Source organism: Prorops nasuta, unplaced genomic scaffold (assembly GCF_024137725.1).
Source record: "Prorops nasuta isolate Cenicafe-Biocafe unplaced genomic scaffold, Cenicafe_Pnas_1.2 PNAS00003, whole genome shotgun sequence".
NCBI lineage: Eukaryota > Metazoa > Arthropoda > Insecta > Hymenoptera > Bethylidae > Prorops > Prorops nasuta.
The window spans coordinates 685,467-703,846 of NW_027116800.1; the positions used below are offsets into that span (position 1 = coordinate 685,467).

General features: G+C 35.6%; 1 protein-coding gene and 1 long non-coding RNA gene across 5 annotated transcripts in view; one reads left to right on the plus strand and one right to left on the minus strand.

Annotated features, from left to right (window-relative positions):
• The window catches only part of Shal (Potassium voltage-gated channel protein Shal), a 109,133-nt gene that overhangs the window by 71,733 nt on the left and 19,020 nt on the right, over positions 1-18,380 (minus strand). The window lies entirely within an intron of this gene.
• LOC136772128 (uncharacterized) lies at positions 1,644-14,073 on the plus strand. The gene is made up of 5 exons (XR_010822415.1): positions 1,644-1,774; positions 2,560-2,830; positions 12,415-12,551; positions 12,613-13,490; positions 13,605-14,073. It is a non-coding gene; the product is annotated as an uncharacterized lncRNA (long non-coding RNA).

Consider the following 18,380-nt stretch of genomic DNA (forward strand, 5'->3'; position numbering starts at 1 on the left):
GCAGAAACTGAATGGAATAATTTGTACCGAGTCAGAACGGGCACATAATAATAACTATGAAATGCCAACGACAAAAATACACACGGTTTGTTTGTTTAGTGTTATAAGTTGATTCTTGTCCGAGTGTCATCCAAGAAGCATCCGACGGAGCGAGAACGCACAAGCTCGGCCTGATAACTAAATTAATAACACAATTTCACTACCACACTAACAGTGTTTTGTAACAATTCTTAACATTAAATAAGATTTCTTCTTCCATTCTCTCGTCTGACAACGCTTATTAGACAATGGCGAATTGGCGGGAATGGTCCATCCATCATGGCAGCTTCACCTCTTCCGGCATTTTCCCCACTCTTACTGTCCACAGAAGAAGGCCAATCAAATAGGCCTAGCTTCCAGTTGAGCGACATATATTTTCAACGCTGCTTGATTCACACGTGGCCATTCAGAGGTTAACGGTAGCAATCAGCTACGACGTCTGGAGCACTGGGTAATTATCACTACTGATTAGGAGCGATACTAATTATAACTACCTGCAGGTTTCCAAACGCCACGATTGAAAGCTGAAGATTGGACGAATAATCGAAATAGAATTCTTATAAATTTTAATGAAAGCACCCAATCATAGAAATAATTAATTTCTAAATTTAAGTAGTTAAATATGTATACGACTTTCAATCACACTTACAACTTTATATCGCGAATTGTCCGCAACATCGAACGCAGAGCATATGTTTTGTCTGTCAAGTGCAATGTACTGCTTGCATCTTTCGGTAAACCTTTGTAACATTACATCGGAGGAAAAACAGTTTCCTGAGATTTGCAGTACGATAAATCATCGAATTGTGTGAATTTCTACAGGTTGGCGAGTAACGAAAATACTCCATGTTTGTTTATTGAAAATATTTACGACCGTGTGGCTCTTCTTCCGCCTGTCGTTGGTGGTGAGATACGCGAAGGAAAACAGCTGGTAGACATGGATTCGAGTTTCTAGCGTGGAAACTATATCGAGTACTTTTCGTATATTTATTAATGTGCCGGGGACACGCGACTAAAATGAGTTTAGAACGGCGAAAACGTCGGATTAGAAGGTTATATTTAGACAAGCATGCCTCGGCGAGACGCAAATATCTCCTTGCACACAAACAAACACATGCACACACACGTGTGCATATTTACAGCTCCACATTGGCTTGCTCTATGTGGGAAGCCCCTGTGCAGATGCTCCGGCGCAGCAGCCGGATAAAGGAGAGCTCGGCGTGTGAGTAAAGCTAAATTTTCCGTGAAAATATATCTGTGTTCTTTGTTTAACCCTTACTATCATTTTTAATTACTCGCGATCAACCATTTTTTTTCCTATTTTAATAAAATCATTATTTGACATTTTTTATATGATTTAACAACGAAATAAATGTTTTAAAAAGATGTTAAAAGGCCAAGAAAGGTTAGATGTATCGTTGAGTAACTGCTGGTTAACAATGCAATTATTGAAGAAGAAAGAAATAACGACGAAACGGTAGCCAATGCGTCCACGATGGATTCGAGAAGTTGCTGGAATGGAAAAGCGTGGTACATTTGTCCAGCGAGCATTCTATATAGCGAAGCGACGTGTCCACAAAGCGTAAAGACAGAGGCAGCGAGGAAATAAACGGCTCGTTTACCGCATCGATTTTCACGGTAGCTCCACCTGAGAACACGCGCCTTTATCAGTAAAATAAATTCGAATCCATTAAGCTCCGTGAAACGATGGATATTCTGGGGAAGAAAAATTAATGTGAGAAAAAAGGATGGTAGATAGAAAGCGTGTGAGTGAGAGAGAGAGAGAGAGAGAGAGAGAGAGAGAGAGAGAAAGCACGAAGAGAAAGAATATATAAAAAAAAAGTCAAAGTGTTGGATCGATGAAAAGACAGACTCGAGAAATTCAAATTTTCTATAGAGAAGGAGAGGGAGGGAGAGAGAGAGAGAGAGAGAGAGAGAATCCTCGCGATTTCCTTTCAAAATTCGACGAAACTAACAAAATTCCTTTATTATCCTTCAACAAATTCGTATACGTTCGTCAGAAGCACACACACATTTACAAAATTTCTCACACGAAACAACACTGTCCTCTCTCGCTTTTGCGCGTAGAACTACTGTCTCGCAGATTTTCACACACTCTCGTTAACACCGTCCACTTTTCCCCCACTCTCACGTGTACAGCAATATACACTCTCCTTTTGAACACGTATTGTCAAGGCACGGTTATACATTTTCAACACTTTCACACATTCGCGTTAACTCCGCGTACTTGAACACGTATTCTCTCACGTGCAGTCTCACACTCTTGTTAACTCTACGTACTTCCATATACACGCACAATTTCAAGCACACAAGCCACGGTTAAATTCCACTCTCCCGCAGCATCGGATGGCTTATCCAAATCCTTTTTCCCCAATTTTTCTCATTTTTCCAATAAATCTAACCTAACTTATAAATATATATATATATATATATGCGTATAGTTTTTATCACAGTTTTAAGAAGCGTAAACTGATGTATAGAAAGTGACATTTTTTTCAGATTTCAGTGCAAGATGAAAGAGAGATTTGCAATTTACATGTATTTATGCGTAGTTGACAATTTTATGAGTAATAATGCAACGCTATAAAGCTCGCGGTTATAGTGTTTAAGAATGGAATGATGAAAATCCATAGTAAACAAAGAACAAAAGTATCGAGCGTAAGGCAAAAGTCTGGTAGTAAAGACTTGGTCGTTTCGAGGCAAAATTATACTACAGGGCGAACTGTTTTCTCAGTTAAACTTCTGTGCTGACGTATACTTAAGAGACCAGGTATGTATACTACATAAAAACTCGTGATATGGCAGCAGCCATGAAAATGAGAAAAGTTACCTCGTCGATGTTGAAGTGACACATTGCACGACCTTACGTTTAGTCTTTGCAAATGCTTTGCACTAAAGTTTACTTAGGTGGATTACGTTGTTAGCTTAACGCTTCCCTTGTGTACACTTGGCATGATCGTGACCGAGATGCCTGGACCCGCCTGAGCTACGACGATTACGGCCAATCCATTCTCGATGGCTTTGTGCACTTTACCCTCGACTGCTTAGCCATCGATTTCTATTATTACCCCATTCCCCTATTCCAATTATTCAAAATCTATCCATAATTCATCCGCTACGAACCTCGCTGATAACTTCTCGACCCTTTCTCTACAAAATTATCCTCAGCAAAATTCATCAATAACCGATTTTGCTTCGGTAGCCAAAAAACAGTAGGACAAAGACAGAATGCCTTTTGTTTGTATAATCATCATAGCTTTCATGAATTGTAACCATCAACTAAACACGATCGTTGGAATTAATCATTTATTCCTGGTGATCGACAGTCTTTCAAATTAACACGATATACTAATTCTAGTCATGGTGATATAATTTCAGATCAACTGTTTTGGAATCAAGGCCATAATAAAGTATTGTAAACTCGTGTCACTATTATCTCTAGGACGATAGACGGTTGTTTATTAAATTACAAGTCACCGCATTACTATTTTACAAATGCCAAGGGTTTTTATTGTTAAATTTCTATACAGTGTTTCGTCTATTTTTATTCTCTAATATACTAATTATTGCATTCCCGCGGTCTGCTCTGCTTTTCTATATACATATTGGTCCTCTTCGAAAAAGACCAATCACTGTTTAGCGGTAAGGTCGTGTGAACCAACTGACTTGGGTGCGTTCCCATTCGCGCTTGTATTTTTACGATCGTATACCGAAAACTGTGTAATTTTGGTATATTGCAAGGATGTATGACGCGTGAATAAAAAAATGAAGTTAAACATTATTTTTGATAATTAGCAAAGATAATGGGTTTGATCAAAGAATAACAGGATAATGGTATTTTTAGGGAAATCGGTTATAGATCCAAAGTGAGTAGCTATGAGATACGAGAGCGTGCTATTAAAAGACGAATTACCAGCGGCTTTCCAAATTGGCTGAGAAGTGTTTGAGCGTGCTGTCTGAAAATAAAATGCATTTCTCGCTTGTCGTGGTAAACCGAAATTCCAAACGGACCGAACAATATGCGAAATACAACTATGCTTTCTTAAACACTACGATGATTTATCATCCAAGACTTGTTGCCTGTCCTGAACAAGCAAACGACCATTCCTCATCAACTCACGAACTTCATCTTCAATTAACTCTGTCACGCTAACATTGAAAAGTTCCTCTTCGTTCTTATACGTCATTCCCTTCTTGCTCTTGCTCTTGCTTTTCCTAACCTCTTTATACCTACATATTCGCGAATCGAATTTTAACCTGAAGAATTTAATTCAGCTAAAAATGATCTAATTCCTACCATACTTGGTATCATTTTAATCATCAGCTTGTAAATGATTTGTTATTAATATTTTTAACCTTGAAACAATATGATTCAAGAAAGAAGCAAATAAAGTGGCCGACATAATCAGTGAAAGCTTAGTTAGGGAATTTTTTAGAAGTTTATCAAAGAATTATTGTATATCATAGGCACACAATCCAATGTTATCGATTGTGTGTGTTTGTTAAGAATTAATATCTTCTTCATGACATCGATTGTTATTTAAAAGTTAACTCTAAAAACAGCATTATTCCATTAATTAAAAGTAATTTTATGAAAATTTCTCTTGAAAGGTTTTCTAGTGGAAAATTCGAGCTTAGATTTCGTAACGCTCAAAAAATACGAGGCACTTTGGCATAAAGCTGATTTTCTTAATTTACGGCGAGCTATTGCGGCACGGTAGAAGGGATTTAGGTTGGAGAGAGGTGGGGGGATTTGTTTTTATATACGACGGCTCTGTTATAAGGCAAGTTGTAGTTGCAAGTTGCAGTGTCGCGAACTCGAGGCAATAATTCCTTACTGAATACAGTCGTAGGAAAGAGGACAGGCATGTACGACCATAACTCGTCTGTAGAAGTAAATCCGAGGTTAAATCCGTTCCTCAACAAAAGTGACAGCTGCCAACCAACCGCGAGGCAATCCTCTGCAAGCCCTTGCCCCTCCCCCATCTGCACCCCTTTCCCTTGACCTACGAAATTACTTTTTCTTCATCTATGCTGAAAAATCATCACACTCCCTCTCTGACAAAAAAGATACAGCAAAAAAATTATAATAATTCATGATCAATTATCTATTTATGAATTTTTTCTTTCCCCAAGTCCTAATTTATCGCCGCTTGCATTCCCTTTCTCATTTTTAATCCTGGACTTAATTTCATTGCTTCTCCCTTTCTTACCAACTGCTGGGACAAAACTAGTTCTGCCGGTGATTCGTTATAATTTATGGGCATAAAAGGAAAACAGGGAAAAGGGGGAGGGGCATAAGAGAAGCGGACAATTAAAAATTGATCTGCTTTCCCCTTAAGGTCGCTGGATGAATTAGGTCTTAATACTCTGACCTCCATTCCTTTTCCTTCTGTCGTTATTTAATAAATAAACAATTGATTTTGTTCGCCGAAGGTCACCGAGTTAACTTTTGCTCCAACAACTGCTATCATCTCTCTACGCATTCGTAGCTAAATAAACAAAAGGCACATCAAAGCTACTCTACCGAGGATAAGGGGAAGATTCATTTGAATGGAAACGAACGTGAACAGCCATAAATTATGTGTTATTATACAAATATTGATCCGCTTTTTCGAAGTCATTAAATGGGTGGAGTTGTTTTTTTATATAAATCGGATTAGCATAACTATATATATGGCACTTAAATAACTTTACTGTCTCTTATTTTTAATTTTATAGGCTAATTTTTTTATTGCACACAAGGATAGTGCTTCTCGTTTACTACTTTGGCCTCTATTTTCTGTAGTCTTTTTCTCAATCGACGCTAGAGCTGTCAAATCAATGAAGAGAAGGCTAGAGAGAGAGAGAGAGAGAGAGAAAGGAAAGGCTGAATTGTGAAACTAAAAAAACGTAGCGCTATAGGAGGTAGAGATAGGAAATCAAGAGACCGCCCAGCTAGATACCCTAAAAAAATAAGCACCTTGCTAGAAATGTCTCGTTTAAATAAATAAACAATAAAAACAGCGAAATTCTATCTGAGCAACGTCTTAATGCATCGAACTTGTTTGGACACCAACGAGGATCACAAGCTATAAACATTTTTTACGATTTCTCCTTCTGACTCGATTATCAGCAGTCGCGAGAGTTTTGATCGAGTTTTTATTATAGGCAATGAAGCCTCGTACCAAATTGAAGAGAGACTGAGAGGAAGAAGGACAGAGAAAATTGAAAACAGATAGATCATTGAACAAAATTGCAGACGAAACAAATTGAGAAACTATGAGAAATCAGTACTGAGGAGTAGTTAGAAATTTAATATAAAAATAACAAGTTAAAGAAAATAGGGTTCAAAGTGGGAAAGAAAATCTACAAAGATAAAGGAAGAAGAATGGAAATAGGAAAAGTGTTAGAAAGGTATATATAGAATGACAGAAGTAAAAGTTAAATCTAATTAATGGAATGGTAGACAGTCTTGACTACCGAAGGATTATCTTAAGCTTCAAGTGGACAAATACTTTCCGTGATCACGCAAACGTTCCAACGAACAACAAGTTTGTCGTTGGATATAAGTTCATCGACCGTGAGAAAACAATCAATCAGACTCCATTTAGGATCTTTTTTTTTTACAATTAATTGATTGAAGGAATTTCCTTTATTTTCCCCAATAAAAAGAGATAATTGAATGATTTTGTTCAAAAAATTAGGAAACTTTTTCATTTTTAGTGAAAAACAATGTTTTGCATCGAAGCTAAAAATAATCGAAATGGGTAGGGGATGTATTTAAGGTTCTCGAAACATTTGGGTCACAGAGTAGGAATTTTTTGTCGTTAGAATGTTGATAAAAGGGAGATCCTGCTGGGATTTTTGGGATCCAATTCATATTTGGAATTTCCCCTTTTCGCCAATGCACGAATGGGAGCTTTAACGACGGTGTAATAACCAGACTCGGTGGTAGCGATGATCACTGGGAGCAGGGGGAGGGGGTGGTATACGTGGATGGCAATTCAAATGGATTTGCAAGGTCTCATTCCGACTTAGCATCTATTACCCCGCATCTCCTGCATACCAAAGGCATTACCGAATTATACATTGTCGGGCCCACCACTATAGTTATCGATATGCAGATCGATTGTAATTTAAACCTTGTCCATATGCTAAATTTAATTAGGTTCGATTCAATTTTAACCTTCCATTATTTTGCTCTTGCCATCATTACTCTACAAATAATTAGTTTTCGCTGACATGAATGTGAAAGAGATCGGTAAGAGAATTACTCCACCCCCCTCCCCTCTTTCTTTCCCACACCCACTCTCCACCGCTTCTCCCTCATCCTGCCTCTGCTTCCCTTTTCATTATTTTTTAAGGGTCCATAAAAGTTGCCTGACGCTATAGGGCTTTTTTCACTGTGAAACCTAGTTTATCCAAATGATGCATTTCTTATTAAAGATTTCAATATCATTGCGCGAGTTATCATTCGGTAATAAAAAAGAAGATAGGGAGGAGTGGATCTTTTCGGACTTTTACTATTTTTTTAAAGCTCTGTAACTCCTGCAGTAGGGACCATTGGAGCAAGGACTCATACGTTTTTATCACAGAGACATACTATCTGTTTTCATCAAGGGATTCCATACTCTTAGCATAACTAGACAATTTTTGAAGTTGTACTCAGCAGGAATTTAATGGTAAATTTAATGAAAAATGTTTATCAAATGATGGAACTTTATCATTGGGGGGCCAGTTTTGCTGAATGTCTTATTAAAAATTGTAAAATTGCCTAAAGGATAATTCAGTATACCTGGGTGGTGGGCATAACGAGGATTTAATGGGACATTTAATGAAGTTTTTTTTAGGGTTGAGAAACCAGTTTGCTTAATGGATACATCAGAACGTGACATGAGCTTAGTCATTGACTATTGGAGTCCCTTATCTTTATTACAAGACTTTCGTAAGCTATTACAGTCGCGGTGAAACTAGAAATTTCTTCATCAACCGAGGAGATTGTCTTTACACGGGTCGACGAGCTACTCGATTGATCGCGAAATAGCTCGGAGGGGAAGCCCCGCTGTAAAATCTTGCGTGAGCCAACCACCCTCAGCAAACCATTACTTTCTACTCAACCCTCCCCCATCGATAACTACCTAATTACACCCACCCAATTCCCCCTTAATTTTTAACACCAACCATTAAGCCTCCTCCTGATCCATTATTGTACAAATCGCCCGTTTCTTCGACTAATCGATTTTCAAATTTTATTCGCATTCTTACATTCCCCTAGAATGAAAATTCGAAAGTTCAATCCATTATTCGAAAGAAAAACAATACTCTGTATTGTGTGAAGAATGAAAAGCTCGAACGTAAAGCTATAAATAAGCAAAACAATATTAGAGTAGCACTTTACACGATTTCTAAAAGACTGTGGATGGCCATTAATAAAGGGGAAATTAGTATTTAAAAAACCAGTCTACACGTTAAATCCAATTTATTTACAAAGATCATCCGTATCTTCAACAGTGGATTCTTCAATAATTTGATCAAGCTTCGTAATGGAGAAAACTACCCGAAGCTACCCCCTCGTTATCAGCAAATTGCAGTGTATGAATAGTTAATCGCGATGATACGAATGAAGAGAAGCTATATTGTCGTCATGTGAGACCAAGCGTGTGACTAAAAACTACAAGTGATGATATTGAAGGATCAGACAAGGACCATCGATATAATCACGAACAATTAGCTTTAGGGTGTAGTAGCATCTATAGGAATCGCGAGACAAAGTGACTTTTGCAAGAATAATCATATCCCAAAAGACCGGATGACCATCGCATCAATAAAGCTGAAATGTATTATTCAAGAAAGTTGCCTGCACGTTAGGTCCAACTCATTTATTATGGGGTCGCTTCGAGTTCTGGCCCGTTTCGTCCTTATACCGCGGATCGATAACATCGTAAACTACTTTAGGTCTAAGCTCATAAAATGCGAGCAACGTCAGGGAGTGTTTGCGTAAGTGAACGATGTACAAGGATCGGAAGGGTCTATCATACCCCTGCTCGTAGCAGACACACTGGAGAACATTCTTAACTCAAGCTAAACAAACAAAAGCTTTTTGCTTTCCAAGATCCGTCCACCAGAAACCAACGCAAATATAACGAGAGCTTCGTTACACCATTTCAAATAACAATATAATTTCGCATCAATTTTTAAACTCACAATCCTTTCTCATTTCGAGATCCTTTATGCTACAGATTTTCACTTTATGTCCTGTCAATGTCCCTCGTACATTCAATGATTACATATTAAGAACATTCTTAACTCAAGCGGAGCAAATAAAAGCACTTTACGTTCTAGGACAAGTCCATCAGATATAAACGCAAATATAACGAGAGATTCACTATTTAGAATAACAATATAATGTAGAATTAACTTTTAAATTCACCATTTTCCTCATTTCAAGATCCTTTATGCTGCAGCTTCCTGCTTTATGTCCTGTCAATGCCCCTCGTACATCCAATGATTACACATTAAGATCATTCATAACTCCAACTAAGCAAATAAAAACTTTTTATGCTGTAAGATAAATCTATCAGAGATAAATGTAAATATAAGGAGAGATTCGCTATTTAAAACAACAATATAATTTCATATGACCTTTGAAGTTCACAATTTTTTCTCCTTTCATAATCCTTCAAGCTTCAGCTTTCCACTTTCTCCAAGGAGAGAAACCTTTTCCCAAGGATTTGTCTCGCGAGATTTTTCATTTTATCACAACGTCCTCGTTATGTCCTGTTAACATTCCTCGTACATTTAATGATTACACATTTAAAATAATCTTAACTCAAGCTAAGCAAAGAAATGCTTTCTACCCTCAAAGATCAATCCATTGGAGACCATTACAAATATAACAAGAGATTCGCTTTTTGAATAATAATATATAATTATGCATCAAATTTTAAACTCACAATTCTTCCTCGTTTCAAGTACCACCATGCTAAAAACTTTCCGTTTTCTCCAAGGAAAGTCGTCGTTTCACAAGGACTTGTCTCACGAGATTTTTCATTTATATCTTGTAAATGTCCCTTATATATTTAATAATAATAAAAGTAAAATTTCCTAAAAGATGGTTTCATTGATTTTTGTAAATTGTTGTTTTATTATCATATAAAACTTTGACTAGAGCTCATTAAAATGTTCATCGAAAGTGGGTCATTTCGATGAAAAATCCTTCGTGCGATTAAACAATAAATCGCGCAGGAAGAGCCGTGTATACTGCCTGCCCCGGATTTCAAATATGTGAGAAATATGTTTCCACTGTGAAAAATATGAGCACGAATGTAGAGGCAGGCATTGAATACGAGACGTCAGAGCTGCAAGAATGTACAGTTTAAAAATGTCACCCGGATTGTACACATATTTTGCACACCCTTAAATAAATACGCGTTTCTTCTTTCCCATGTTTCGGGAAAAATAAGGAATAAAGTGTTTGCATGCATATTTAATTTATATCTCTGCCAGAGTGAACTGAAAAAACGATTCGAAAGTATAACAAGTTTGCAGTTAACTCTCAAAGACAAAATTCTTTTTGTGACAAATTAAAAGTTGTCAAGGTTACATACATATAGCATCATACAGAATTCTTAGCAGCTGTTACGTTTAGAATTTCAAGTTACATCTCGTATTGCAATTAAACAAGCTCAGCCAGCAAAACGAAAAACCGATCGGACGCAGCTGTGAATAAAGTTGCAGTTTTTTCGAGAAGGAAAATTATTTTCAGATCAAGCTGAAGCAGTTTCAGCTAGAGTACCAAAAGAAATGCCGAGCTATGACGTTGTAAAGTTTTTATTTAACCAAGTTCGTAAAAATTGCCGTGCTCTGATTGGCAACTGTGGTTTAGTAATAATAAATCACGTCGAAATAACGCTGCACAATCACCAGTATTAGCGTAAATCGTAAATTCGTTTTTGATAACATCAATCTTCACAGAGTGTAATATATAATTTAAAAATATATTACTTTGCAGTACGTGAAATCCTATTGTGACTATTTGTGTTTCAATAACTTCGTTTTACTGTTAAGGCTGACAGTGAAGCTAATAATGATACTTTCCACAATTGAAACTTTAACTCTTTAATGTTTTATTGGTGATCGACCATATTATTCAAGTGGTACTTTCTTAAATCTAGAAAGTTCCCATATTGCATATTCTTACAAAGGAAAAGCTTAAGGATCGACGATTCGTCATTACTTATGATAAAATGTGAAGCACTTTGCTTTCTTGCTTTTCTCGTCGAGACTTTAAGATATAAGAGAGTTCCCAGGAGAGACTTTCAATGAAAAAGGGCCAGATCCTGTCAGATCAAGCTTTCCTCCCCACCTTATTTTACCCCCTCTCTCCTTCCTTCACTTCTTACCTTTCTTTTTTACTCTATTATTAAATTGACAACCAACAAACTTTTGCTTTTATGCTTTAGGCCCTCGCAAATTATTTCCTACAGTCCCTATAGGATAATTTTTCAATGCCATATTAAAACCCATATAATCAAGCTCATTTTTAATTCATCCACTGAATTATTAATTATTAAAACAAAAAGCGCTTTAATCCTCCAAGGCTGAATTCGATTAAATGCGACACTGAAAAGAGTTTTTAATAAATAAAAGGAAACGCGACTGGTTGTAAAACAACAGGGAATTACAAATTTATAGGATCATCGAGCAGATAAGATTGACAAATTCTGATAGAGGTTTCTGTAGCATGTCAGGCTAAATCTTCTTTCATGTAACAACTGATACATTTTAAAACATACAAGGCATGCGTGGAGGGGATAATTGTTCGTGCGCGCGAACGCGTGCTGGAAAATAAGCGGTCAGAAACTCAACACTGGGAATCATACACTAACGGGTAATCGCTTGCTTGCACCGAGATTTCATCCGCACGAAAACTTCTTAATTACCAGAACTTAACCAATTATCACAGGCAACTTAAACCAGCATACTAATCGAGTCGCGTGCTCGCTTAACAGCTACTTAATGCACGCTGATCCGTATCAGTGGAATGTCAGAATAATCGAAAATATTATATTTCCCAAATTACCCATTCGCTTCGCTCCATTACACCAAATAGTTTACCAATTTTTATATTTACACTCGATGTAGCATTAATTACAACTTCTGCATTTTCATATCTCGATAATTATATATTCAAATTTTAATTATTTTTTCCTTTCAGTAGATAAAAAATTTAATATTTTACATAAGTAATTCTCAGCAAGAACGTTTTTCATGCACAGGAATGTCTTTTAATCAGTATTTTTTTTTTTTTTTTAAATTTTTACGACACTTTTTATTTGTTGAGAAATCCAACTGTTAAACTAAAATTTTCAGGTTACTAATGAGAAAATGTATAATTACATCTGAGAGAGAGAGAATATACGAACGACACACGAACGAAGCCTAAATGCCACGTCCAGTAAAAGGGTCAAGTCTTTCAAGGGAAATTTACGTCTAGAAAGAATTTTTTGGTAAATATTAATTTTTATTTAAATTTCTATAATAATTTTATTAAAGCATGGATGATTGAAGGATCGAATCAGCGAACCGTAAATTCTAGAAGCGCCTAATGAGAAAGGGTAATTACATCTGAGAGAATGCGGCCGAGATACGAGCGTAGTGTAAAGGTCACGTCCAGCAAAAGGATAACAAAACTATTAATAGCTCATTGTACCCTGGCCAAACGTGCTAAGACCATGCAAAAGCATAATAACGCCCCGAGCTAATTTTAATTATAGCCTAGAAATCATTTCAGATCCTTATCGATACACGACTGATAAAAACAAACGGCATTTCCGAACAGAAATACTGCCAAGACGTATAAAAACCAATCAATGTGGAGGCCAAAGGTCAGCTCTGTGATAATTCAGCCGAAAATAAAAATAACCATTGAACTTTAACACAAAATCCATTAGAATCCGAATCAAACAATAAGATCTGATATATTGAAACAAATTTATTACAAAATCCACATGTTATTTAGTTAGATCTGCTTTGGATCTGATTATGCAAAAATAGACAGAGAACCAGGTCATTTTTTTCATATTTGAAACAAAAACAAATGAAAACTTAATCGATTTTTTACCATCTTCCTTTTTTATGTATAATAATAAAATGACAAAAACAGATGCAATATATCAGGCATATTTTTTAACTCGGGTAAGCTGCTCAGTGTAAGAAAAAAGGAGAGATTGCTTGCACAAAACTTCTCAGACTTTTCCTATACAACATCATTATAAAACCTCGATGAAAATTCTTTTCACTATATTGACATAGTTTGCTGAAAAAATAGTGATATTAAAGCAACGTCGACTCGAATTTTTCTTTGCTACGCTCTTAAGCTGATCGAAGAATTGACTTGATTTTTTTCACTGCATTGACTTTACGAGAATTTCCATTGAATTCTCTTGGTAAATATTACAAAGTTACTCTTGGGATCTGCCAAATTTACTTTTACAAAAAGTTGGGAGATTTCAATAGAGACTGCTGGTAATATTTTGATGAAATATAATCTGTGTTTTCAGGGGTAAGGCCAGAGCTGGATTGAACGTTGTAAGAAAACTTTCGGAGTGTAGTCGTATAGCGAGGAGCGAGTGGGTTTTGCTAGTGACCCAATTGCGTGGTGCTAATATCCTCTTGAAGAAACGAAGGCAACAACTTTGGACCGTTGCTGTTGACAGGGACTAACTGCGTCCACCTTATACTCACTTCACGCTGTCCTTAAAGCTTCGAGGAACGTCATTAAAATTATTTGCATTTGGCAGAATCCACGATCAATATATGTACACGTAACCCCACCTAACGCAATATCGATCTAGAAACTCATTTATGCAGCCGTTTTCCTTTTATTCCCACGATGGATAAATATCTATGCAAACACCAATTATAAATATATTCTTTTCAGTTTCCGTATAAACGAATCAATTATAAAACGATCAATAATTTAGAACCGATGTTAATTTTAATAATTATTATCTTCAGGAAGGAAAGAGGTTTTCCTTAACTAGGATAAATAAACTTTGATGGAATCAATTTTATGTATGACAGAATACACGATCGATTCCAATGTCTTTTATTATTTTCATATAAAACGAATTGGTTTTCGAATTAAATTTAATTTAAAACAAGTTCGATTTTTCAAATTAAATTACCTTACACTGAAGAATAAGAAATATATTTTTGTATTAATTAATATATATATATATATATATATATATCTATATACACGCGTATTATGCATTGGGATGAATAAACTTTAGTGCGGATCGATTTTTCGATAGGAATAGGAGCAGTGATACGTGTTACAGAAACGTGGTGTTAAAGTAGCGAATTGTGAAAATCGCTAGTGTTATCAGCGCGGGGACCCTGTAATAATGTAATAATCCCAATGATAGGATATTCGAAGCGTTTTCAACTACCAGCTTCTTCCGGTTCTAAGTACGAATTATATCTCCACTTTTCCTTTATTACCGGATTGCTACGTCGATCGCAATTTCCTCCCTGCACATTTTCTTCCTGACTGAGTTTTTCGCAAATAAAGCTCATCAACGTTTAAAAATATCTGGGAGAAGCGTAAACTAATTTTGGAAGCTCGTTTCGGGATCGATCGAGGGTCTCGGTAGTGAATTTGACGAAATTGCTGTGGGAAGTCTTGCAGTATTTAAGGATTGGGTGGAAGCTTAGGCATCGGTCGAGGAGCCACCATTACGTCAAATCCTGAATTCTGCAGTATATCGGGCCTTCCCATAGAATTTCTGTGGCCTGGTGGCATCCATATCTCCTATCGATCTATTCGACACCGAAGGCCAATTCGCTCGGGGTCAAACGAAAAAAAAACGCGATAAAATATGGCTGAGTTTTCTTCGAAATAACGTTAATCAAAAATACTACCCTACTTTCCTCACTTTCCACGATTTTGCCTTCCAGTGCGGTCCGACCCATACTTTACTACTTTCACTGACGGACGAAAGGAAATTTCTTTTATTTATCACCAGTCTTCATCTTGCTCGACCTTCACCCTAAGCTATGCTTATTTTTTTCCTTTCGAATTCAAGTACCTTTTTGTCGAGAGAGAGAGAGAGAGAATCTATTTTATTTATAACACGCTTCCCTGATTCACTATTCTATTGCTTCCAACCTGCTGTAATTTTTAGTTTGAAAAATGCGATTTGTTTTGTATTAAAATTTGGAAACGCGCACGCGGGCGACATACAAATATTTACTTTAAAGTCCACAAGGCCAAATAGAAAAATTCAATATGGCGTACCCAATATGGCGACAATTTAAATAAAAAATGGTAATTTTTCGATTTTTTCTGATATTTTTAATTATTTCAAGGTAGATACTGGTAAATATTATTCAAAAATCAGCATTCCTGTTGTTGGAAAATGTTACTTTCAATTCGAAGACCTGCAACTAAATCAAATTTATTTTTGTTTTTACATTTTAACTGTTTTTTGGCAGTTTTTGTATATTTTATGAAAGACAATGATCTTCTAGTTTAAGCTTTACATATTTTTGGATATGTTAATTACTAATCTGAAGTGAAAATGGCAAAATTAAAAGTGGTTAGTCCAATATGATGGGACGTCACTTAAAATATACAGAAACTGTCACACACATACAAGAAATATAATTAAAATGTAAAAATAAAAATAAGTTTAATTTAGCTACAGGCGTTTAAATTGAAAGTAACACTTTCCAATAATAGTAATACAGATTTTGGAATAATATTTACCATTGTCTACCTTGAAATAATTGAAAATATCGGGAAAAGCGCAAAATTATCATCTTCTTTTTAAATCGTCGCCATATTGGATTTTTCTATTTGACCTTGTGGACTTTCAAGTAAATATTTTTGTATGCCGCTCGTTTCTAAGTTTCAGTACAAAATAAACCACTTTTTTCAAACTAAAGTTACAGCTGATAAAAAAATAAGGTGAAAATATTCACGTTCTTCAAGATTTAAAGATTAATATTAAAAAAAGACGCTAAGATAGATACAAATTAATGAGAGATTTTGAAAGAGTATATATTCCAAAACTATAAGAACATATGCGAAAAAAAAATCCGTCCCAGGTTTCTATCAATTTCAGTAATGCAAAGAAAAGATAAAATTTTTGCCGTTTTAGGCAAAAACGGGTTAATTTGATACTTTATTCAACTTTAAAATAAATTTAACGAGACTTACAGGTTGTGAGAGTCCCTGAAACTTTTGTTTTGACTTTGGCTGTGCTGCAAGCACAGGAACACACAATACAAATACAACACAATACATGTGTTTGTCACTGTCAACTTTTACTAATATTTCAATCACTACACGAATTCTGACAAATATATAAGCACTTTTATTTTCATGACACACTGCACTTAATATTATCTCAAATTAGTCAAATCCTAATGTTAGGCAAGTATATATTTTATACAAAAATATATGTAGTTGTCTAACATTAGGATTTTACTAATTAAATTGTTTTTAACTGGAATATTTTACATTACTATATTATTTACACTAGATCATTTATGACCTTGCCGCCTTTTTTACAGGCAATGCTTGTTTTTTGTGGAATTCACTATTTTATTATTTATAATACAACAAATTTAATATTAATGATTGCTCAGACACCACTTTCAAAAATATGTTTCACTGTTACAAATAATATTGAAACTGCACTGATGGCTATCGTTTTTATTCCTACGTTATTTTCCTACTTTTAAATCATTTCTGTCATTGCTAATAAAAATTATTTTCTATTTGATCCAAATTCAAGTTGATTTATTTTTTTCTTATCGAGTGATTCAAGTGTTGGAGCAAATTGTCGCAGTGCTTTGTCTTAATAGGCCGCGTTGGATCAAGTTTATCAAAAACACGAGTTGGCTTAAAGTGCAAAATAAATCGTGGCAGCTCGCGTGCTGACGTGATACGCGCGACATTAGCGCGAAACTCTTTTCCATCGATTAACTGTCAAGCAGCACTCGGTTAGGCAGTGCTTCCCTAACAACTAGCGATTCATACAAAAACCGCTTAGAAAATTGAACGAAATTGATATCGTAAGCCAAATCCGATGAATATCTCGCCATACAGTTAACTGAATATTAATTTACTTGCTGAACCAAAAACTAATCTATAACTACAATTTACAACGTGCCTTTTATTACCGTGACTCAACAATAATGTTTTTCAATAAACTTTATTTTTGATCAATCATTTTTCAAATTTCTGATTCTTATGAGTTATCCTATCAGTTATCAGATGAAATTAAACGCATGCTCGACATTTTTGGGATTAAATGTTATTTCCTAATGATTAATTAAGGGAACTAAAAATTAATTTGAATGGTTGAAAGCAAAATCCTATCGTTTTATCAGATCTTTGCGAAAAATATGGGAGAAAAGTGTTAAACTACTTTGTAACTTCGTCGCTCCACTTTCTGTCTCCGGACTCAGTGGATTTATTACCTCGCGAGGATTTATTATGTGTACGCTGGCGTTGTTTAGATTTTCGCGACGCGCTGACGAAAGATGATAAACTTTTGCCCCTTTTCTTCTACCATCCCTTCCATTTATCACCCCCCCCCCCTTCCATGGCCACAGACTCCGTTATCGTGTCTTTCAACCGTATTAATTCACTTTTTACTTTCTAACTTGATTATACGCCTATGCAATTACTGAATTAGTTCCCAGTGCACACATATTTCAAGGTTAGAACTCAGAACTAATTTTTCACTCTGCTACCTTTCTACTTTCTAAATATAACAGAAGGAACTGAGTTGTTTAAACTAAAATAATAATAACATAAAGAATTTTTTACAATACCTCCACTGTTGATAATTATAAATAATATTTATTATTGTAAAATATATTATAGATTTTTTTGTCAAAAGAGTTTGTTTTCCCAATACACTCAATCGATCATGACCGCCCAAGTCTCTCGATTTAATCTGGTGTGTAAGGTCGACGATAATCATTCAATCGTACTGTAAAGTGGACCATTGAAATATAGTCGAATGTACTTCGCTCGAAAACTACCATCTTCGAACGTTGCTGAGTGAAAATTGCTCGTCATTCGGTTTTGTTCAAATAGTCACCACTGCTAAACTCAATTTCGATCACGTTTAGTAGGTTAATCGATACTGTGCTGACATTAAAATATCACTCAACTGATAAACATTTACGTTTAATTATACCATTAAACTGTACGAGCTGTATTCTCTTTTGGATTTCAACGAAACGAGTCCTTTACAATTTTTGCCAATGAACACTCGATACTGAATCATCGATGTATTAATACTGACCAAATT